The 25,422-nt window shown below is 41.6% G+C and overlaps 1 long non-coding RNA gene across 1 annotated transcript in view; it reads right to left on the bottom strand.

Moving 5' to 3' along the window:
- Window positions 1-7,644, bottom strand: part of LOC130282170 (uncharacterized) — a 32,347-nt gene extending 24,703 nt beyond the window's left edge. The window contains exon 1 of the long non-coding RNA XR_008846264.1: window positions 7,560-7,644. This is a non-coding gene — a long non-coding RNA (uncharacterized LOC130282170). The remainder of the gene's footprint in view (window positions 1-7,559) is intronic.
- Window positions 7,645-25,422: the final 17,778 nt, after the last annotated feature.

The raw sequence follows: 25,422 nt of genomic DNA, 5'->3' as shown, positions 1-25,422 counted from the left end.
CCAATAGTAAAGTTGCCCACCCCCTCACTGTTTTCTTCCTCGAATATGCGAATATAACGAAATCGCGAAATTCTCGAATATAGGGGGGAGGGGGGGCGGTTTATAAAAAATCTTGGGTGAGTTCCCACACTTTTTTTTTCCAAAACTTGACCCCTGGTCACCACCATTGCTTTGACCATGAGACTGAAGCTTCATCGGTGAGAGGTCCAGAGAGAAGAGCTGCAACTCAGACATAGACTTCAGATGATGAGTAGTGTTGAGCGGCATAGGCCATATTCAAATTCGCAATATTTCGCGAATATATGGACGGATATTCGTCATATATTTGCTAAATTCACATATTCGTAATATTCGCGTTTTATTTTCGTATATGCAAAAATTCGCAAATTCGTGTATATACAAATTCGCAAATGCGAAAAGAAAATCGACATAAACTAATATTCACATATGCGAAAAATGTACAAATGCGAAAATGACGTAAATAAAATTCGCAAATGTGCGAAGGTTAAAATTCGCATATACGAAAATTTCATACACAAAAAAGTCGTTTAAGCGAAAATTGGCATATGTGCATATACAAAAATTTGCATACACCAAAATTACCATATGCGAAAATTAGCATACAAAAAGATTCACATATACGAAAATTCGCATATACGAATTTTCCGTGTATACGAATTTTCGCATATGTGATTTTTTTTTTTTTTGCTAATTTTCGTGTATGAGAATTTTTATGTATGCAAATTTTTGTATATGCACATATGCCAATTTTCGCTTAAACGACTTTTTGTGTATGAAATCTTTCGCATTTGCGAATTTTAACCTACGTACATTTGCGAATTTTTATTTACATTTGCACATTTTTCGCATATGTGAATATTAGTTTATGTTGATTTTTCGCATTTGCGAATTTGTATAAATGCGATTTTTTTTTTTTGTTTATGCTAATTGTTATGCTAATTTTCGTATATGCGAATTGTTGCATATACGAAAATAAAACGCGAATTTTACGAATATGCAAATTTAGCGAATATATGATGAAAATTCGTCCATATATTCGCGAAATATCGCGAATTCGAATATGGCCTATGCCGCTCAACACTAGAGTGCTGAGTGCACAGTACCTGTAACCTCTGGAGCCCTAGGGGGCAGGCAACAGTTCAGTTAAAGACCCTTTGTCTTCTGGTCCATAGAAATACATGTACATCTATATTTATCTATTAAATTGCCAGAGGGAGCTAAATGTCGGAAATCTAGGAGCTAGGTCTCTAAACTGATGACCTTTGGCTGTTGCAAAACTAGGTTCACAGTTTGGAGACCACTGGCCTAGAAGCCTGTCCATAGGTTTATATGGCATTGCCCAGAAGTTTACAAAAATGCATTAATATGAAATTTATCATCCGACAGCTCACAGCTTTGCTTAAAGGGGTACTCCGGTGCTCCAGCATTCTGAACATTTTGTTCAGAACGCTTAGAGCTGGAGGCCGTGATTGTGACGTCATGGCAATGCCCCCTCGTAACGTAATGCCACGGCCGGGTTCCGGCTGCAGTGGTTGTAGGGTCATGGCCACGCCCCCTCCATTCATGTCTACGCCCCTTACCATAGACATGAATAGAGGGGGTGTAGACATAAATGGAGGGGGCGCGGCCGTGAAGTCACGACCACTGCCGCCAGAACCCGACATTTGTTTAGAACACCGGGTGCTGCAGGAGATCGCAGGGGGTCAGAGCAGCGGGACCCCCGCGATCAGACAACTTGTCCCCTAGACTTAAATGGGCACTGCCAGAATCATAAACTTTTTATATGTTGTACATGTTGGCAAAACATTAACCAGTTTAATATACTTCATAAAAAAAATGTCATGGCATATGAAACTAGGGGTACCCATACCATCCAGAACATAGTCCTGAACGGCTGCAGCATCATCGGTGACCAAACTTAAAGGGGTACTCCCGTGGAAAACTTCTTTTTTTTTTAATCAACTGGTGCCAGAAGGTGAAACAGATTTGTAAATTACTTCTATTAAAAAATCTTAATCTTTCCAGTACTTTTTAGGGTCTGTATACTACATAGGAAATGGTTTTCTTTTTGGAACACAGAGACATCATGACCACAGTGCTCTCTGCTGACATCTCTGTCCATTTTAGGAACTGTTCAGAGCAGCATATGTTTGCTATGGGGATTTTCTTCTACTCTGGACAGTTCTTAAAATGGACAGAGATGTCAGCAGAGAGCACTGTGTTCCAAAAAGAAAACCATTTCCTCTGTAGTATTCAGCAGCTAATAAGTACTGGAAGGATTAAGATTTTTTTTTAATGGAAGTAATTTATAAATCTGTTTAACTTTCTGGCACCAGTTGATTTAAAAAAAAAAGTCTTCCACAGGAGTACCCCTTTAAGCACAGGCCCCGACAAAGTGAGGGCAGGACTAGCAGTCCTCTGTGCTCACTCCTGTCCTCAGATTCCAGTCTGAAAACAGAGAGGAAGGGGTTACAGAGCATCCCGCAATGATTGGATAAAGAGCACAGCACAGCAGACTCAGGGAGGAATTGAATACATGGTGAGTGAGACACGTCCTTTCTGAGCAGTGGGTGAGTGAGCAGCAGAACAAAGGGTTTTGTGAGACAAATACAGAAGCTAGATACCTAAAAAAAGACATGTAAAGAATCTGCATGAACTAGTAAGTAATATAAGCATGATTTTTTTATTTGATATGACAGGTACGCTTTAAGAACAGCTAATGAAATTATAGTCGTATAGGGGTTATCCTTGTCTTCAGGCTGTGTGTGGTATTGCAGCTCAGCTGCATTGAACATAATGGACCAGAGTTGTAATACTACACACAACCTGAAGACAGTTGTGGCTTTTTTTCCTGGAAGAAAGCAGCTATGGTTTCTAGTCCTGGATAACCCCTTTAAGGGTACGTTCCCACGAGCGGATCCCCAGCGCGTATTAAACTGTGGATCCGCCGCTGAACTACCACTGTATGCTGCCTTTACAGATGCCTGCTCGGATCGGCAATACGCCACTACGAGCAGACACACTGCGATGTGCGAGTTGCCGTGCGCATTGGGCAGTACACTCGCACATCGCGGCAGCTCTCGGCCTATCTCATAGAGCAGGGGGAGCGGCCGCGATGTGTGCGAGTACAACGCGCATCGCACATCGTAGCGGTGTATTGCCGCTCCGAGCAGGCACATGTAAAGGCAGCATACAGAGGTCCTTCAGCGGCGGATCCACAGCGTAATACGTGCTGGGGATCTGCTTGTGTGAACGGACCCTAAAGGGGTAATCTGAGTTGAAAGTACTTATCCCCTTAGTGAACTTATGCGTGCGCGCCGCCTCATTGTCTATGGAAGTGCCTGAGATAGCTGAGCACTGTCCTCGGCTATCTTCAGTGCTCCCTCAGACAATGAAGCGGCGGTGTGCATGATGTGTTGAAGCACAATTCCAAGTTGGGGCCCCATCCATGGGATCCCTGCAGTCTGACCATCAGCTACTTTACACTTATTCTCTACTTTTAACTTGGAACACCCCTTCAACCCCTCGTGACTGCCCATACATGTTTTTTTACGGCAGTTAATAAGGGCCGGATGGCAAGGCTGACACCTTTTTAAAGCAAATAATTAAAAAAAAATATTATTTCAAAAACCTATATATGTTTAGCATTACCACGCACATAACCAAAAACTATAAAAAAAATAACAAAACAACAAAAAACAACAAATTTTTTTTAATTTTTGCACTTTCGTTATTTCCTCCTAACCTTCTAAAAATCAGAACACTTTCAATTTTGCACCTACAGACGCATATGAGGGTTTTTTTTTTTGCGCCACCAATTTTACTTTGTAATGACATCAATCATTTCACCACAAAATCTTCGACGAAACCAGAAAAAAAATATTTGAGGGGGAAAATGTAAAAAAAAAAAGGCCATTTTGTAATTTTTGGGTCTTTTGATTCTATGCAGTGCACTTTTTGGTAAAAATGACACCTTATCTTTATTTTGTAGGTCCATACAGTTACAGGGATACACAGTTTATATAGCTTTTATTTAGTTTTACTACCTAAAATGTTTTTATAACTACATGCACCAAAATTGGTATGTTGAAAATTGTCATCTTCTGACCTCTATAACTTTTTTTATTTTTCCATATACGGGGATGTATGAGGGCTCATTTTTTGTGCCATCGTCTGAAGTTTTTATTGGTACTCATTGTTTTGATGGGACTTTTTGATCGCCTTTGATACATTTTTTTAAGGGTATAAAAAGTGACCAAAAAATATGCAATTTTGGACTTAACATTATATTTTATATTTTGGACATTTGCGCATGTGGAGATACCACATATGTTTATTTTTATTATGTGTACATATTTTTTATATGAAATTTGGGAAAAGGGGGGGGAGATTATAACTTTTAATATGGAAGGGGTTAATGGGTGTTGTGATCACTCTTCGGGGGTGGAGGGGGGGGGGGGGATTCACCCCACTGGATCAACCCTCAGGGACTGGTTAAAGGTCCCTTTAATTTTGCCAGCAGTGATCTGTTAATAGCTGGCCCTGGTGATTGCCACATGTCTGCTGTTAACGGCGGCCCCCAGCTACAAGAATCAGCTACTAGTCAGGAGCCTGCAACATGCACTATTAACGGCACAAGGACATGTATACATGTCCTTGGTTGTTAACAGGTTAACCACAGTGAAAGCGGTTAAAAAATATAAATTTTTTTACTGCATGGTAAACAATATTAAAAAAAAAAAACACAAAAAAAACAACCATACCCTTTTTCCCAGTATCAAGCCCCTCCCCCCAAAAAAAAACAACAACAAAAAAAAAACAATGTAACCAATAGGACATATGAACCCCAAAAGAGTGCCATCCATTGAAATGTATAACTTGTCCAACAAAAGACAAAATGTAACTATATCTGTTACTCACTTGGTCATGCAGATGCTTTACATGTCTTTTTGTGTGTCTTCTTTCTGTATTTGGTTCACAAATCCCTCTGTTCTGCTACTCACTCATTCTGACATCCACTGCTCAGGAAGGGCCGTGTCTGAGGCAAGCACTTGGCCCACCCTCACTCACCATGCATTCACTTCCTCCCTGAGTCTTTTGTACTGTGCTTGGTCTCTTCATCCAATCACTGCAGGCTGATCTGTAACCCCTTCCTTTCTGTTTTCATGCTGCAGTCTGATAGACAGAACGGGCGTGAGCACAGAGGAGAGTTAGTGCCGCCCTCACTTTCTGGACTTTGTCCCTGCCTGTGCTTCAGCTGGGACAAAGATGATGCTGCAGCCGGACAGGATTATGTTTTGAATGGCATGGGGACCCCTAGTGTTTTTATTTATTTATTTATTTTTTTAATAAACCATGATTTTTATAAAAAGGAGATAAATATGTTTCCTTTTTGAAAGGAAAATTTTTGCCAAAATGTACAACATATTAAAAGTTTTTGATTCTGACCGTGCCCACTTGAGGCCCAAATAGTCTTGGTCAGTAAAGGGTCAAAGAAGTCCTCCCATTAGAGCAGTGCATTTTTAGGGATCTTAAAGCAGAACTGTACTGCAATATAACTTATCCCCTATCCGTAGGATAGAGGATAAGTTATAGATCCCGGGGGTCTGACTGCTGGGACTCCCCCCCATCTTCTGTACGGGGCCACTTCAGTATGCTAGAGGGGAGCATTCCATCCCCACATGATGAGGCGACTGACACACCACCTGTATCCAACAGAGATACATGGAGGAGACGTGTCTGCTGCAGTTATCTGCTGGGGACGACACAGCACTTCCTATAGACTTCCGTGGCCCCATACAGGAGATCGCGGGGGGCCCCAGTGGTCAGACCCCAGTAATCTATAATTTCTTCCCTATCCTTCGGATAAGGTATAATTTATATTGCACTACAGTTCTCCTTTAATTCTTCCATCAGAAGGGAACTGGCAAAGTAGAGCACTTGGCTATCTAAAACAGCCCAAGCGACAATGCATGATGTATTCCCTTATGACCATGACGGGACCCTCACGACCAACATTCTTGTATCCTCAGTGATGCTCTGTTTATCCCCTGGCATATAAAGAAAAATAAAAGTGCTGTTATTCCCTAGGTCATTGTTTCCCAAATAGGCTGCCAACAGCTGTTGCAAAACTACAACTCCCAGCATGTCTGGACAGACAAAGACAATGGTTGGAAATCACTGGTCTAGTTACCAGACCAGTATAAGTATATAATAAAGATCTTATAATTACCAACGCGTTTTGAGAGGTTTTCCTCTCTTCATCTGGACCTGATGAAGAGAGCAGAAACTCTTGAAATGAGTCGTCCACATAAAAATCCATTGTTATATTCTAATACCAATTTTACCGGTTTAACTTTACATTTTAGCTCCATCTCATCCATCTTTGTTTTAAAACCATATCGCTCTTCTTCACTACTTGTATCTCCTGTATAGGGGATAAATGTTTTTGGTAGGACAACCCCTGTATAAAAAAAAGTTAACCAACTTTCTAATATACTTTGTGGATCAACTCCTTTCTTTTTCTATTAATTTATGTAGTAAACAGGATCATGCAGTCTCTAAGGCTGCAATCTATGTCGCATCTCTTCATACATGAAAACAGAAGCATCTTGTCTCTATACAGCGTACGTGGACCTTCCTGAGAATTCTCTTTCTGACAAATCTCCCTGCTGCACATTTTACTAGTCGAAAGGTAAAGAACGCATTGTAATCCGGCATGTAGAAAATCATTCCATATGTGTTTAAACGATTCCAAATGATCCCTTATAAGCTTACGTGAAGCATATGTTCACCAGCGACGTAGCAGAGAGGGGGCGCCGCACAATTTTATCCGTAGGTTTTTTCTTCCTGAGTGTTGTACATTGACACAGTCTAGGATGACCTAATGCCCGGGGGTTGGAGCACTCTCCATAGGGAAGGTGGTAAGGAAAACGTCTTAATCACGACAAACGTGTGGGGTCCTGGAGACGTAACTACTAATTGAACTTCACAGCCGCTGGATTAATGCAGATAGCTAAAAATCAACTGTTCCTATAGAAAACCCCACTTCTCATGTACTCCTTGAGACCACACAGAAACAGCCAGGAGAAAAGGCTTTTGTGCCGCACAAAGGGGCAGCACAAAGTAATGGGTGAGAATAAAAATCTTTAGTAAACACATAGGCCCGGCACTTATAGAAACAGCGATTCAAACAGTTCTCAAGCGGAGATCAAAAGTTGTTCTCATTGGAAACAACTGAGCCTTGGGTTTGTTTTCTTTAAACGGTTACTCAAAGAAGAATACAAAATATAGCCGCTACCCACACACACAAGACAAGAGGCGAGAGCCCGAACCGTACCCTGAATGGACTGCATCACGTCATCGGCCTTTCAGCGTCTGTGTTGTGTTCTTCTTTTTTCTATGGTCTTAACAATTTGTATGTGTGTGTATATATATATATATATATATATATATATATATATTTATATGTATATTAATTTATTTTAAAAAAAAACCTGTAAAGGATTGTATTAGCTCATTATTCCTCTCTTGCCTACATGCCATTGCTGTCCTTCGAGGATACCGTCAAGGTGGCTGATGATAAAGGATATAGGATTACTATTGTTGTTGTTTCTGTTACTCTATTTATAAAAAAAAATTGTTACAATGAATTTTTTTTTTTTCATCATGGTGAATATAGCAGCTATTGATAAGGGGTAGGAGTGTAAGGGTCGGACCCCAACTATGTTGGGAGCAGAGAAGAGTGAGCAAAAGATAAGCAAATGTCTCACCATTAGTTTGTGTCAGTGAGACATCTGTCCACCTCCAACAGAAACCTCCATCAGTCGGGATCCTTTAACCCACTAGTATAGTCTACGGTATCTATCCATTATCTATCTATCTATCATCTATCTCTTATATTTATCTATATATCTCTTAATCTATCTATCTATCTCTCTCTCTTATATTCATCTATCTATCTATCTACCAACCAAAAGGATATCCAAAAGTAAAAAAGGGAATTTATTCCATGATGTTTCGGTGTTCTCACAAGTGCTTGAGAATGGTGTTATGAGAACACTGAAATGTCGCACTTGCCTGTTCATGGAATAAAGTCACTTTTTTACTTTTGGATATCCTTGAGTGCTGCGGTCATACTTTTGGTACCGGGGTCCCAGAGACTTGCTTAGACCATATTTCACTATTTTTTGGGGAGGTTCTGCTCTACATCTGTTTTTGTATCTATCTATCTATCTATCTATCTATCTATCTTTCTGTCTGTCAGTCTACCTACCTATCACATTATCTATGAATCTATCTATCTCATATCTATCTATCTATCTTTCTGTCTGTCTATCAGTCTACCTACCTATCACATTATCTATGAATCTATCTATCTCATATCTATCTATCTATCTATTTATCTCATATCTATCTATCTATCTATATATCTATTAATCTCATATCTATCTATCTATTTATCTCATATCTAGCTACCTGTCTATCTTCCCATTTTCTATCTATCCATCTATTCATCTTATATCTATTTATCTATTTGTTTATCTGTCTATTCATCCATTATCTCCTATGCATCTATCTATCTATCTATCTATCTATCTATCATCTTTGCAGTGTTTTGTCAAAACCAGAATCGATGAAGCAGAAAGGAGAAGTATAAGTTCTTCCTTCCCATTTCTCATTCTTACTCCATTGTGGCCCTGGCCCTCGTGTTCTTTATTCCTTTGTTTCCTGCTATAGTTTATGGTCCTAGATATACAATCATCTTTATATGATCTACATGAGAAGAACACAAGCCTCTATTATTGTGTTGTCTCTCTGGGTTTGACAAGTCCTTGTTTTATGAAGGACTTGTTATGGATTGTGCTGTTGTGTTTTTAATGTATCAGAATATTGATAGAGTCCCCTCTTCTTAATATGCCATCCAGCCGCCCCCACAGATACAATGTAAGCCTTTACAGTCAGATGTGTTATTTATGACAAGGATATAACCCGCACAATGTACATTGAGAATCCAATGCTGCGGCTTTGACCTTTCTCACCTGACAATTAGAATGGGAGGTGTTTGAGTTCTGCACTTTAGTCTTCTGAAGTGTATTATCCCGCTTTATACTTTTGTCCCTCGCCTTAACATATGAGAGCTGTGTTTGTATTATGACTGAATGAGGAAAAATAATAATAGCTTATTCTATTGAATCACTTATCAAAAACCATAGCAGGTTAGTTGACAATGTCATTGAGAACAGGTAGATTTGATCTAATTTCCCTCTGGAAAATGAAAAAAATAAAATAAAAATTGTTTATACTACATAAGAATACCTGTGTACATTATCCGCAGAGTGGCGTCTCTATAGGATGAATAGCGCAGCTTAATAGTATACACTAATAAAACTGCTCACAAAAGATAAGTGCCACCGTGGTGTCGAAACGCTCCCCTTAGCAATGAATTCAAAGGATTTTTTAATAAAGAAACTTTTATATATGAAGAAGAATTTTCCAGTTATGTGCATCTTAAAGGGGTACTCTGCCCCTAGACATCTTATCCCCTATCCAAAGGAGAAGGGATAAGATGTCTGATTGCGGGGGTTCTGCCGCTGAGTACCCCCCGCGATCTCGGCTGCAGCACCCCAGACATCAAGTGCACGGAGCGAACTTTGCTCCGTGCTGGATGACTGGCGATGCAAAGCAGAGGCTTCTGACATCATGACCACGCCCCCTCAATGCATATCTATGGGAGGGGGCATGACGGCCGTCACCCCCCCCCCTCCCTTAGACTTGCATTGAGGGGACGTGGTCGTGATGTCGGATGCAGGGCATGGCACAAGCCTCCGGTGCTGCACCCGACGCTCTAAATGAACGCTGGGTGCAGCAGGGAGATCGTAGGGGTCCCCAACAGCCAGACCCCCTCGATCAGACATCTTATCCCCTTTCCTTTGGATAGGGGATAAGATGTCAAGGGGCGGAGTATCTCTTTAAACTGGGACTGGATACACAACTGAGACATATAAAGAGATAGCTCTGGGGGTCTGTGAGGACTGGGACCCTATAGCTTACCCCACAGATCTCTACATTACCTAAATTGTACTGTACCGGCTGATGTCAATAGCACTGTAATAGTCATGTATAGCACTATAATGTGCATGAGGATTATAGAAACCATTAAAGACATTAAAACGACAAGCATACAACCTTGTATTAGGTTATGTTCACACTGAGGAATGTCCACACAGAAATTCTCTGTACAGATATTCCCCTTAATGGGGAACACTAGCAGAATATGTCGGCGCTAGGACTGCTGGGGAATACGCCGTCTCATAGAAGGAAATGCGTTCTGTGCGGAGTCCGCAGAAAGAATGGACATGTCTGTTATTTCTGTGGATACTGGAATCTGAATTTTTACATATCTGCTATATGAACAGAGCAGCAGAATCCCATTAAAATCAATCGGACTCTGCTGCTGTGGAAACTCTGCTGTGGAAATTCCACACAGAAATTCTGGCGTGTGAACATAACCTAATTATCATGGAATTAGCAATTATAGTATCTATCTATCTCGTATCTATTTATCTATCTATCTTATATCTATCTACCTATCTCATATCTATCGATCTAATACAGACAAAGAATAAGTCAGCCAGCACTTTTGTTGATACCAAACTATTATATGGACCTGGCCTACAGGTGCACGCTGTTAGGCTAGATATACAGCAACAGGATAATACAGCAGCACACTGTTAGCACAAAGATATAGGAAAAACATGAACATGTAGATAAAACATGGAAAGCTAAACAGCTATGGTGTAATAGATGCAAATATAAAACTATGAAATAGTGAGGCACTTAGCTCGCAAATTTGGCGCCAAATAGCTTGGACCATCCCACCACGATAAGGTGACCTCCTTGGGACGGACCCTACACTGTGAATATGCCTCTGTGTGAACAGTTCAGTAAGCACTGCAAGGCCTTGAACATCCAGCACCTTTGTGCTAACAGTGTGCTGCTGTATTCTTCTGTTGCTATCTATCTATCTAGAAAAGCAAATACTGTAGATGCAGCACACCACGAACTTCCAATCATAGTGGGTAGTTTATTCCATGATGTATCAAAGACAACGTTTCACCAGTCTCAGCATGAGAAAGCCAGGGTGAGACTGGTGAAATTTTGTCTTTGATACTCATAGAATAAACTACCCACTATGACTGTAAGTTCGTGGTGTGCTGCATCTATTTGCTTTTCTAGATTTTGGAATCGATGTTCTGGGCACCCGATCACTACAATCCTTTTACTGGATGTGCTGTTTTTGTTTGCACTCTATCTATCTATTCTCTGGAGAAGGAGCAGCACAGCCAATACAAATATGAAGGGTGCTCGCAGATTTCGAAATTTATTCGCGAATATCGCATATTCGCGAATTCGTGAATATTCGCGAATATAGCACTATATATTCTAAATTACAAATTTTTGCTTTTTTTTTTTCACAGTACACATCACAGTGATCACCCCTCTCTGCTTCCAGCTTGTGTGGTATAAAGAAGGCTCTAATACTACTGTGTGAGTCCGCCAGGCGAATATTCACGAATATTGATCCCTCCCTTCTGCTGCATCTATCAAGTTACACTGGTATACTTGCTATAAAGTTCATAAATTTTCACATATGCAAATTTTCGCATATGCAAATTTTCGCATATGCGAAAAAGCGAATATTCAGAATATGCAAATTTGGCGAATATATCATGAAGATTCGTCAATATATTTGCAAAATATCGCGAATTCGAATATGGCCTATGCCGCTCCACACTAGTTAGTTCGAAGAATGCATGAAAAAGGTTGCAAGGACAATCAAAACGTTGTATCCTGTTCACCTGATGGAATAAAGTGACTCTATCACTATATGGAGTGCTGCATGTGATCTTCCTCCATCTATCTATCTATCTATCTATCTATCTAATCTAAATCTAATCTAATCTAATCTAATCTAATCTAATCTAATCTAATCTAATCTAATCTAATCTAATCTAATCTATCTATCTATCTATCTATCTATCTATCTATCTCTATCTTTCTAAGCTTCATTGTTGATTTTTTCTGTTACATGTTGCTTTACTCAGTAAGTAGCCTATAATAGTATGTAAAATGTAAATCAAGTAATTCTTGCTGAATAACACTTGTTTGCATTATTCCCATTCTGTCCCTTTTAACAACCCAAGATTAGTATCCTATGTACCATGATGAATGTGGCAGCCTGAGCCCGGTCTGAATGGGCCATCTCCAGGGTTCCCAGTGCAGTATTTCAGAGTCACTGGTTCGTGTGATCAGATGTGCGGAGTTTTCTCTATCTCCCAGTAATGGGATTGTAATGAGCTAAACGCTCAGGTAATTAGCACAGAAATCGGAGGCGGTGGAGGCGGAGGACACCAGCACCAGAGCTCATTCTTCTCCCAGGAGGATTTACAAATGACGCTTAATTTGTTCCTGTCCTCATTAACATCAGAAAGGAGGATCAATATATTGGAGGGGCCACTATCACATGTATATTGCTATGTACTACAGCAGCATCCACATGTACACTCACTGACCACTGTATTAGGTACAGCCTGCTAGTACCGGGTTGGACCCCTTTGGCCTTCTTCTTGGTGGCATATTTTCTACAAGGTGCTGGAAACAGTCCTTGCTCCATATGGACATGATGACATCACACATTTCCTCCATATGGACATGATGACATCACACAGCTCCTCCATATGGACATGATGACATCACACAGTTCTTCCATATGGACATGATGACATCACACAGTTCCTCCATATAGACATGATGAAATCACACAGCTCCTCCATATGGACATGATGACATCACACAGTTCCTCCATATAGACATGATGACATCACACAGCTCCTCCATATGGACATGATGACATCACACAGTTCCTCCATATAAACATGATGACATCACATAGTTCTTCCATATGGACATGATGACATCACACAGTTCCTTCATATGGACATGATGACATCACACAGTTCCTTCATGTGGACATGATGACATCACACAGTTCCTCCATAAAGACATGATGACATCACACAGTTCCTTCATGTGGACATGATGACATCACACAGTTCCTCCATATGGACATGATGACATCACACAGTTCCTCCATATAGACATGATGATATCACACAGTTCCTTCATATGGACATGATGACATCACACAGTTCCTCCATATGGACATGATGACATCACACAGTTCCTCCATATGAACATGATGACATCACACAGTTCCTCCATATGGACATGATGACATTACACAGTCCCTCCATATAGACATGATGACATCACACAGTTCCTCCATATGGACATGATGACATCACACAGTCCCTCCATATAGACATGATGACATCACACAGTTCCTTCATATGGACATGATGACATCACACAGTTCCTTCATGTGGACATGATGACATCACACAGTTCCTTCATATGGACATGATGACATCACACAGTTCCTTCATATGGACATGATGACATCACACAGTTCCTCCATATGGACAGGATGACATCACACAGTCCCTTCATATGGACAGGATGACATCACACAGGTTCTTCATATGGACATGCTGACATCACACAGTTCCTTCATGTGGACAGGATGACATCACACAGTTCTTCCATATGGACATGATGACATCACACAGTTCTTCCATATGGACATGATGACATCACACAGTTCATATGGAAGAACTATGTGATGTCATCATGTCCATATGGAAGAACTGTGTGATGTCATCATGTCCATATGGAAGAACTGTTTGATGTCATCATGTCCATATGGAGGAACTGTGTGATGTCATCATGTCCATATGAAGGAACTGTGTGATGTCATCATGTCTATATGGAGGGACTGTGTGATGTCATCATGTCCATATGGAGGGACATGATGACATCACACAGTCCCTCCATATAGACATGATGACATCACACAGTTCCTCCATATGGACATGATGACATCACACAGTTCCTACCGTTCCATCACATCCCAAAGCAGATCTATTGGATTGAGAGTTAGCATATGGAGACTTATATAGGTCATGTAATGGTCATTGGCAGGGATGTAACTTAAGGGCTTGTGAGTCCTGGAGCAAAAGTTCACCCCTCCCCCCAATGCCCCTAATGATCTGTGCCACTATACCCCCAAATCCATGACTCTCCATATGTTGAAAAACTACAACTCCTTTTATGCCCTGGAAAGCAACAGACTGGGAAATACTGAGCCTGAATGGAGTGTCCAGTGGTAATACTCACCTGTCCCGGCTTCCATGCTGCTCTGGACTCTGCTGGTCAGGTCTGACTATTATTGATGCAGACAGTGCTATTTGCTCCTGTAACATACAGCAAGCACTGTGGGTCCCCCTAGCTGTGGGGCCTCTATTGCTATGCCACAGCTTATTGGGGAAAAATATGCAAAATACCTGTACTCCAGAAGGAAATATACTTTATTGGCATTGATTGGAGGTACCATCCCTTCAAAGCATGCTTGACCTTAAAGAAGCCTAGAAAAGTGACTGGGGAATATTAGTCAAGACAGTAACCCTTGAACATCATTGAACATGAATTGAAAGGATGTTACCACCAATAGGTGGCAGCGGAGAGCAAACTTTTTTCCTTCTCAAGAAGAGTTACTCATCTGAGGACCTATGGCTACATTCAGTGTATTTCCCTGGAACTTTTCTTGTGCATACTCCAAATTTGCTAAAGGAGATCTTGGTCTAAAATTAACTTATCCCCTATCCATGGGATGGGGGATAAGTCGCTGATCGTGGGGGCCCCCCACAATTACTAAGACAGGACCCGGCGCTCAGTGAGGAGTGCATGCTGTAGCCGGCATGCACTCCATTCACTTCTATGGGAGCGCCGAAGAGACCTGAGTACAGCTCGTGGGCATCATCGGCGATCCCATAGAAATTAATCGAGCGAGTGCCGTCTACTGGTAGACGACAGGCCCTCCTCACTGAGAGCGATAGGGTCCCTGTGAATAAGAATAAGTACAGTTTTGCTGTAATACTCCTTTAACTTAGCAAAGCCAAGTGTATGAATACGAAGCAAAGAGGAGAGCACTATCTAGAAGGCATTGAACATGGTTAGATTCATCATTAAAATCTCGTTTTAGTCTGATGGGTCTGGGGATAATGGGGGACATGTATCAATAATGGTGTAGCAATGAGTGATTTTATGTATGTTTTTTGCATCAAATGGAGCATATTTGCGCCAAAATTATCAATTGTCGTACGTAAGTTTGTAATTTTGGCACAAATGTAGCACTACAAAAGGCGCAGACCCCAGAATTCCAGGCAGTAAATCTGACTTTGGGACGTTCTATTGTTGTAGCTATTTTCTCTGTCACTTTATTATTTACTTGCGCCAAATCGAAAAGTCGCAATTAATGAATTCCAGACCAAAGAATGATTGTAACTGAAATCACGACTAACAAAAGTGAAATCAGTGATTTTGTTCTAAACCATTTGGTGCAATTGTTTGTCGCAAAAAATGACATAAAAGGAAAAATTGCGACAAATCACAGACAAAAAAACAGGGTAAAAAGCTTCATACATGACCAAGATTTTAGGACTTGGTGAAACTTGTGGTAATGATTAACAAAGCAACAACATAAGTAATATATATAGTCTGTCGGCCCAAGCGCTTACGATAGGGGCAGAGTCATAATGTTTGGGTTCTTAGAATTATCTCACAATTTACGAGGTGTCAAGTTTAACCTAATCTGTGAATCAATATAATCAGGATGAAGCCTTCCAGGCCCAGCCATAAAGCATTGGAGGTTTCACATAGAGAGCTTAAGGTTGAAAGGTCAGGATTGGCGATTGGCGGTAAATAATGGCGATCGTTGGGCTTGTCAAATATTTGTATCTTTTATGCTTAAAATTTCAGGCCTGGTCCGCAGAAATATTTCTTTATATGAGTGGTCTCAAACTGTGGCCCTCCAGATGTTGCACAACTTCAACTCCCAGCATGCCCGGACAGCCAACGGAAGGCAAGAATGGAGTTGCAACACTTGAACGATGGCAAATAGACATGTTTCTAAGACAAATAGTTCGGCTTTTGTTCCTGTCCCTCGTGGTCACTCAGCTACGCCAGTGTTCTTTATCCACAATCACTTTGGTAGGCTAATGTACTTTATGCTCAGTGGGCCTTTTTTGGTGTAGAAAAGTTGCAGAAAGGTCTCTGTTGCACAAAATCTGTGCTCTAAAGTGATCACTGATTTTGACAAAAATGACTTTGGTACACACTTTTGCTTCCTCACTTTACAGTGGTAGCTGATTTATGATGTGCTTAAAAAAATAAAAATAAAAGTTGCAGATCTGTCACAATGCCCTCTATGACACTACAAACAAACACCAGGCCTGGCTAAGGTTAAAGGGGTTATCCAGGAAAAAACTTTTTTTTTTTTTTTTATATATATATCAACTGGCTCCAGAAACTTAAACAGATTTGTAAATTACTGCTATTAAAAAATCTTAACCCTTTCAGTACTTATGAGCTGCTGAAGTTGAGTTGTTCTTTTCTGTCTAAGTGCTCTCTGATGACACCTGTCTCGGGACCTGTCCAGAGTAGAAGCTCATCCCCATAGTAAACCTCTTCTACTCTGTGCAGTTCCCGAGATAAGCAGAGATGTCAGCAGAGAGCACTATTGCCAGACAGAAAACAACAACTCAACTTCAGCATCTGATAATTATTGAAAGGATTAAGATTTTTTAATAGAAGTAATTTAAAAATCTGTTCAACTTTCTGGAGCCAGTTGATATAACATTTTTTTTTTCCCTGGAATACCCCTTTAAGTTTCCACTTGTTTATTTTTATTTTTTTAAATTTTTTTTTGTTCACCAGAAATAAACACGAGAAAAACTGCCGCAACTTTTTCCTGCATTTTTGCAGGTTTTCTGGTGTTTTTTGTGTTCTTGTGTTTATTGTTTTACAAAAAAATTAAAATCATGGTTGAAACAGCCTTACAAAACTGCTTGTAGACAGCAATTTTTGCTGATTTTTTGGTGATCCTGACGCCCCAATGGGAGCCCCCCAACATTGGCGTTTATGTAGTGTAGGGGGGGGGGAGGAGCTGTTCAGTCTGAGCCTAGTCTAGTTAAGAGAAGGAGAGAGTGAGGAGAAGTCTGAGGAGGCCTAAGGAGAAAGAAACTAAAAACCTGCAGCCACGCAAATCTCAGGAGGCCCCATCGCTTGGGTGAAAGTCAAAGCCTGGCGCTAAGCAAGAGAACTCTGTCTAAAATCTTCAAGTCAGCATGGGCCTGCTATTTAATCTTAAAGGGGTACTCCGGCGCTAAGACATCTTATCCCCTTATCCCCTGGGGACCCCCGTGATCTTCCACGCCGCACCCCGTTAGAATCAGCCCCCGGAGCGTGCTCGCTCCGGGTCTGATTACTGGCGATCACGGGGACAGCTGTCACGCCCCCTTCCATAGGCTTGCATTGAGGGGGCGGAGCGTGATGTCACACGGGGGCGGAGCCATGACATCACTATGCTCCGTCCCCGTGATCGCCAGTAATCAGACCCGGAGCAAGCACACTCCGGGGGCTGATTCTAACGGGGTGCGGCGTGGAAGATCACGGGGGTCCCCAGCGGCGGGACCCCCGCGATCAGGCATCTTATCCCCTATCCCCTTTAAGTCTGCAGCAACAGCATCTACAAATCCCAGCAAGGCTACAGGCAATCCTAGGTCACTCTTCACTTCCCTCTGCACCAAAGTCTGCACTGTGACCGATTTGACGATTCCTGCCTCAGTAAAGATAGTTATCCATAAACTTGCATCGGTATCATCACTGTCTCTGCGCTTGGCCCAGGAGAAGCTATCTCATCCTCGGAACGCGTAGGTTAACATTGCCCTGGAGTCGCGAACTGTACAATCTCAACCGCATACTACCCGTGGCACCACTCCTCACCGTGATCAACGTTCATCATGAAATCTAAAGGGCTAATGCCAGGCATTAACATTGTCACCTAATCCCGGCATTAGCGGTGAGTCCTGGCTGCTTATAGCTTCTGATCTTGCCTCAAAATCCTGTAGCTGGCGCAGGGCGTACATGTATATAAACATGTCCGCCTATAAGTCCTAATGGGCCTCTAAGGCTCCTTGGCCCAGGTGCAACCACACCTTCTGCACCCCCTATAGCAGTGTTTCCCAAATTGAACGCCGCCAAGGGTTGCAAAACTACAACTCCCAGCATGCCCGGACAGCCTTTGGCTGTCCGGGCATGCTGGGAGTTGTAGTTTTGCAACCACTGTAGGCAACCTGGTTGGGAAACACTGCCCTATAGTTATGCCTTTGCTCTGACACAGCTGAAGAAGTTCTACTTGCACCCTAAATCCCTCTGTATGTTTTTCTTCCCTTTTTCCGATCCTCACGATATTCACCTACGGCCATTAAGCAATTATATCTGCAAACAGAGTTTACTGTTTACAGTGTGAGAGTATAATTTCCTTAACTTTGGCATTTTAACAACACATTGACCTTGGCGTAACTAGGATACGTCTTTACCAAGTAATAAAACCGGAGACATAATAGATATAACATTCTACCAGGCCCCATAAATGGCTCACTGTTGATTCTAAGTCAAAGGCAATGGAATAAGAACCATGCGGTAAAGAAGAAAAAAAAGCAATTTAAAGACTCTGTTGACAAATTTTGTTTTAATTGCCCTTCTGTTTTTAACCCCCTATATACTGGCCAGCCATATCATTAAAACCACTGATAGGTGAAGTGGATAACATTTATTTAAAGGGGTACTCTGCCCCTAGACATCTTATCCACTATCCAATGGATAGGGGATGAGATGTCTGATCGCGGGGATCCCGCCACTGGATCTCCCTGCTGCACCCGACATTCATTTAGAGCGTCGGATGCTCCCGACATCAAGGCCACACCCCCTCAATGCAAGTCTATTGGAGGGGGCGTGACGGCCGTCACACCCCCTCACATAGACTTGCATTGAGGGGGGGCATGACCGTGACATTGCGAGCCTCTGCCCCACCTCGCCAGTCATCCGGCACGGAGCGAAGTTTGCTCCGTGCACCGGATGTCTGGGGTGCTGCAGCCGAGATCAGATAAGATGTCTTGGTGTGGATTACCCCTTTAAACAGTGAGAGACAGAATGGCAAAGAAAAGAAATCCAGAAAAACGTATTTCAAATAAGTTGAATGAATTGATTTAAAGGGGTTATCCAGAAAAAAAAAACTTTTTTATATATATCAACTGGCTCCAGAAAGTTAAACAGATTTGTAAATTACTTCTATTAAAAAATCTTAATCCTTTCAGTACTTATGAGCTGCTGAAGTTAAGGTTGTTCTTTTCTGTCTAAGTGCTCTCTGATGACACGTGTCTGGGGAACCGCCCAGTGTAGAAGAGGTTTGCTATGGGGATTTTCTTCTAAACTGGGCGGTTCCCGAGACACGTGTCATCAGGGAGCACTTAGACAGAAAAGAACAACTCAACTTCAGAAGCTCATAAGTACTGAAAGGATTAAGATTTTTTAATAGAAGTAATTTGCAAATCTGTTTAACTTTCTGGAGCCAGTTGATATATAAAAAAAAAGTTTTTTCCTGGATAACCCCTTTAAGTAACAAGTATTTAGTCCCCTATCGATCAGCAAGGTTGGTAGGCTCACCCTGGTCCGAGACATCATTTGGATACTGGCGGTACCTTGCTCTTCCCTATACCCCTTGTGGCTGTGGGTATCAGGATAATAATCAGGGGGTTAGTGTTGTCCATTTTATGGCTAGCACTTAGCCTCCGCTTAGTTATGAATGGATCTATTAGATGGCTCCAATTAGAAATAAAAAAAAAAAACAATACACCAGGGTAAAAAAAATAAATATTGAAATAAAAACACCCCCTAACCTCTTGTTGACCATTTTATTATGCAAAGACAAATCAGCTGGTTCGATTAATCCAAACGTCCCATGAATCTGTGAAAAACCATGGACCCGGCATCTTCTTCTGCATTAAAGGAGTAGTGCAGTGAAAAATAACTTATCCCCTATCCAAAGGATAGGGGATAAATCATAGATAGCAGAGGGTCCGACCACTGGGACCCCCCGCGATCTCCTGAATGGAGCTCCGTCAGTCTGCCAAAAGCGGCCGTCCTGACTCCCGCAAGAAGCTGTTGTTTACCCATCATGAATGTTGTGATGTGTAAAACCAACATAGACACAATATTTGTACCGTATTTTTCGCCCTATAGGACGCTCCGGCATATAAGACGCACCCAATTTTAAATGAGGAAAATCTAGAATACAATGTAAAGTATAGGTCACAGTGATCTTCAACCAGCGGACCTCCAGATGTTGCAAAACTACAACTCCCAGCATGCCCGGACAGCCAACGGCTGTCCGGGCACGCTGGGAGTTGTAGTTTTGCAGCATCTGGAGGTCCGCTGGTTGAAGACCACTGGTATAGGAGGTAATACTCACATGTCCCCGCCTCTCCGGACCCGTCACAGCTCGTCACCGCTGCCTTGGATGTAGCCCTCTATCACTGTCGCCGCGTCCCCGGGGTGTCCCCGTCGCTCCGAAACGTCTCGGTATCCTCGCTCTCCGTCGCCGCCATCACAGCAGCTACGCACGCTGCTCCTATTGGATGACGTGATGACGATGAAGGAGAGCGCCGGCCATGCAGGGATCCTCCACGGAGCAGACACCGAGGAGGCAGGTAAGGTCCCTCCCGGTGCAGCCGGGTTAGTGTCACTTTCACTTCAGACGTGGTGGTCAGCTTTGATCACCGCGTCTGAAGGGTTAATACAGGGCATCACCGCGATCAGGGATGTCCTGTATTAGCCGCGGGTCCCGGCCGTTGATGGCCGCAGGGACCGCTGCGATAGGTGTGTGTATTCGCCGTATAAGACGCACCGACTTTTCCCCCCCAAAAGAAGTTTTGGGGAAGAAAAAGTGTGTCTTAAATATGGTAATTACCAAGGCCCATCAACACCAAGGACACTAGATGTGAATGAGCAGAGGCGACACAGCGTGTCATGAGATGTTGATACATTGTTTATATAGAGATGCGCTTTGTTACACCTTTACAATATACAGGCCACAAAGGGTAAAGGTTATGCTCTGAGCTTATATGGCAGGTTTTGTTACAGTAAAGAATCATCATTACCCCCATACTATAAAATCTGTTATTGTTTCAATCTCTTGGTTATAGTTTAAAAAATGAAGCCCCAGTTCGCACCAGTTCCTGCAGGCGCACGCAACAGTCATCTATATATATATATATATATATATATATATATATATATATATATATATATATATATCTTTGCTTGAAATATGTAAAATTGTTGAAGAAGTTCAGTATTTGAATCATCTTCATAATAGTTATATGAACCTTTCTGGGGCCAAGGTGTTTGTATTTACCCTATAAACTTTCCAAAGTGTTTATCCACTAGGACCATTTAACGCCCAATTCTTTGTACAGTGATCCCTCAACTTACAATGGCCTCAACCTACAATAGTTTCAACATACAATGGTCTTTTCTGGACCTTTGTAACTTGAAACCAGACTCAACACACAATGCTACGGACAGTCCAGATCTGGGATACCTGTCACAACTGGAGGAACTGACCAATCAGAATGGGCATTTTACTGGTAAATCACCTCTATTGCTGAAGTACAAGCACTGAATGGCTGTCTGGTAGCGCCCCCTACAGTACAGGGAAGAACTACAAGTTCTGTACTACTCCTTACCTGTGCCAGGGTTAGTGTTGCTCGCAAATGTTCGCAATTCGAATATTATTCGCGAATATCGCATATTCACGAATTCGCGAATTTCGCGAATATAGCGCTATATATTCGTAATTACGGATATTGTTTTTTTTTTTTGTTTTTTTTTTTCCCCACAGTACACATCACAGTGATCACCCCTCTCTGCTTCCAGCTTGTGTGGTGTAAAGAAGGCTGTAATACTACTGTGTGAGACTGGTGCGCGAAAATTCGCATATGCGAAAATTAGCATACGCAAATATTCGTATATGCGAAAATAAAACGATTATAACGAATATGCGAATATTCGCGAATATATGACGAAAATTCGTCCATATATTTCGCGAATATTCGCGAATTCGAATATGGCCTATGCCGCTCAACACTAGCCAGGGTTAGCTAATCCTATGGACACCAAGGGCGGCTCCATTTGGGACATTGTGTGTACTGTATAGGACCCTGAAGAAGCTCCTCTACATAAACCATGAGAACTGTTAACTTATGTAACCGTCTACCTCAGGAACTGGTCACAGCAGGAAAAATTAACAGCTTTAAAACAGGATTAGATACATTCCTGGAACAAAATAACATTAATGCTTATGAAGAAATATAAAATCCCATCCCTTCCCCAATATCGCGCCGCGCCACACCCCTACCCTTCAATTCCCTGGTTGAACGGCTGTCCGGGCATGCTGGGAGTTGTAGTTTTGCAACAGCTGGAGGCACCCTGGTTGGGAAACCCTGACATAGACAGCGATTTACAGCTTCCAGCAGCTATTTCTTACTTTTATATGTAAGGATTTGCTTTATCTATATTAGTTATCTACTTATTTTTCTTTAATCCTCACTTTTTCCTATTTTTGGATGATATTTTGGGGGCTTCAGAATCAATTTCCAGGTTTCCATAGAGTTATGGTCTCAACATACAATGGTTTCAACATACAATGGTCATCCTGGAACCAATTAATATTGTAACTTGAGGGACCACTGTATAGTGAAAAGGCAGGGATTATCTTCATGAGGTGCCCCCATTTATGGGTGATGTGATTCATTTTCCAAATATGTGATCTTCTTCTTTCACCAGGGGGATCAGCTCATCTTCAAGGACAAATGTAGCAAAACCCTTGTCAATCAACCAATGTTGGCGCTGCCTCAGGAAAGGGGGCGATTATTACTGGTATATTCTAAATGGTCACTGTACTTTCGAATAACTTTCCTTCATGTTATAAGTTATGTCATTTTTTTATATATATTTATAAATCACTTTATTTAGCAAAAATTATTCCTTACCCCAGAAATTTGCTTAAAGGGGTACTCCGGTGGGAAACTTTTTTTCTTTAAATCAACTGGTGCCAGAAAGTTGAACAGATTTGTAAATTACTTCTATTAAAAAAATCTTAATTCTTCCAGTACTTATTAGCTGCTGAATACTACAGAGGAAATTATTTTCTTTTTGGAACACAGTGCTCTCTGCTGAATCACGAGCACAGTGCTCTCTGCTGACATCTCTGTCCATTTTAAGAACTGTCCAGAGCAGCATATGTTTGCTCTGGGGATTTTCTCCTACTCTGGACAGTTCTTAAAATGGACAGAGATGTCAGCAGAGAGCACTGTGCTCGTGATGTCAGCAGAGAGCTCTGTGTTCCAAAAAGAAAAGAATTTCCTCTGTAGTAGAAGATGTTTGCTATAGGGATTTGTTCCAGCTCTGGACAGTTCCTGACATGGACAGAGGTGTCAGCAGAGAGCACTGCGGTCAGACAAAAAATAAATTCAAAAAGAAAAGAACTTCCTCTGTAGTATACAGCAGCTAATAAGTACTGGGAGGATTAAGATTTTTAAATAGAAGAAATTTACAAATCTGTTTAACTTTGTGGCACCAGTTGATTTAAAAAAAATTTAATTGTTTTCCACCAGATTACCTCTATAATAGCAGCGGCAGCAGCTCTTCACTGCTCAAAACGGGGCTGCTTTTGCAACGTAACTCCTTCCTAGCAAACACAGTGGGGTTTATTTACTAACATGATCCCGACTCTTATTTGTCGGGTTTTGCACCCAAATAGTGTCGCTCGTTCCATGCGACACAATTTGCGACCAAAACTGTGTCCCCGGCAGTTTTGAAAAATCCCTAAATATTTACTAAGGTTTCCACAGAAAATGTAGTGGATTTGAGCTGAGGAAAACCAGACAGATCAGAACATGTGTAAAAAAAAGCAAAACGCAGGGAAACCTTAGTAAATACCTTGGTAAAATTTGTGTCGGAAATCAAAACCCACAAAAAAACCTACACAACACTCTTAGTAAATAAACCCCAGTGTATCCATAGCCCCTTTCCCCCCATACCATCTATAGTATTGTATTGTAAATCATCACCCAGCACATTGCACTTTCTCAAAAACTAAGTCATGATATAGTAGAGCAAAGTAGATGCTGTCCTTGTATTTACCGTATTTATCGGGGTATACCACGCACCCTCATTTTACCAAGGATATTTGGGTAAAAAAAGTTTTTTACCCAAATATCCATGGTAAAATGAGGGTGCATGTGTGTGTGCATGTGTATACCCCGATACACCCCCAGGAAAGGCAGGGGGAGAGAGGCCGTCGCTGCCCGCTTCTCTCCCCCTGCCTTTCCTGGGGTCTAGAGCCCTGCTGCGCCGTGCATAGCAACGACGCAGGGGACGCACACCGGAGGCCTGAAGCAGCGCGGACCCGACCCCAGCAACAGGTAATTATGCAACCGGGGATGGGGGAGGCAACAGGGCAGCGGCGCCAGCAATGGGTGCCGCTGCCCCTTCTCTCCCCCTGTCTGTCGGCGTTGCCTCTCTCCCCCTGGCTATCGGCGCCGGCACCGATAGTCAAGAGGAGAGAACGGGCAGCGGCACTGATAGCCAGGGGGAGAGAAGGGCCGGCAGCAGGGCTCTAGACCCCAGGACAGGCAGGGGCAGAGAAGCCGGCAGCGCTGGCGGTCTCTACACCTGAAAGCCGCTGCAGTTCATTGATTTAAAGCGCCCGCTTGAAATCATTGAACTGCAGCGGCTTATCGGCGTATAACATGCAGATAGACTTTAGGCTAAAAATTTTAGCCTAAAAAGTGCGTGTTATATGTCGATAAATACGGTAACTAATTTACATATACATATATATATATATATATATATATATATATATATTTTTTTTTTTTTTTTATTATAATTTTATTTTTTTATTTTTTTTGGTTTGTTATGTTTTATGTTAACAAATTAAAGCCTTTGACACTATCATTTATGCACTATGGCTGGAACTAATATATATGCACTAGAGAAAAAAAAAATGGATTTACACACAGTATTTTTGTTAGTATGTTTATCCAAAACTTGGAATGGAACCACTACATAAAAAAAAAAAAAAAAAAAAATATATATATATATATATATATATATATATATATATATATATATATATATATATATATATATATAATATAAAGACTTGCACCTTTCTTTTGTGTTCTGGACCCACTCAAAGTTTTGGCTAAAATACTATTTGTGAACCCAGCTTAAAGGGGTATTCCAGGAAAAAAACTTTTTTTTATATATATCAACTGGCTCCAGAAAGTTAAACAGATTTGTAAATTACTCCTA

Source organism: Hyla sarda, chromosome 7 (assembly GCF_029499605.1).
Source record: "Hyla sarda isolate aHylSar1 chromosome 7, aHylSar1.hap1, whole genome shotgun sequence".
NCBI classification, from domain to species: domain Eukaryota; kingdom Metazoa; phylum Chordata; class Amphibia; order Anura; family Hylidae; genus Hyla; species Hyla sarda.
This window is presented reverse-complemented; position numbering and strand designations above follow the sequence as displayed.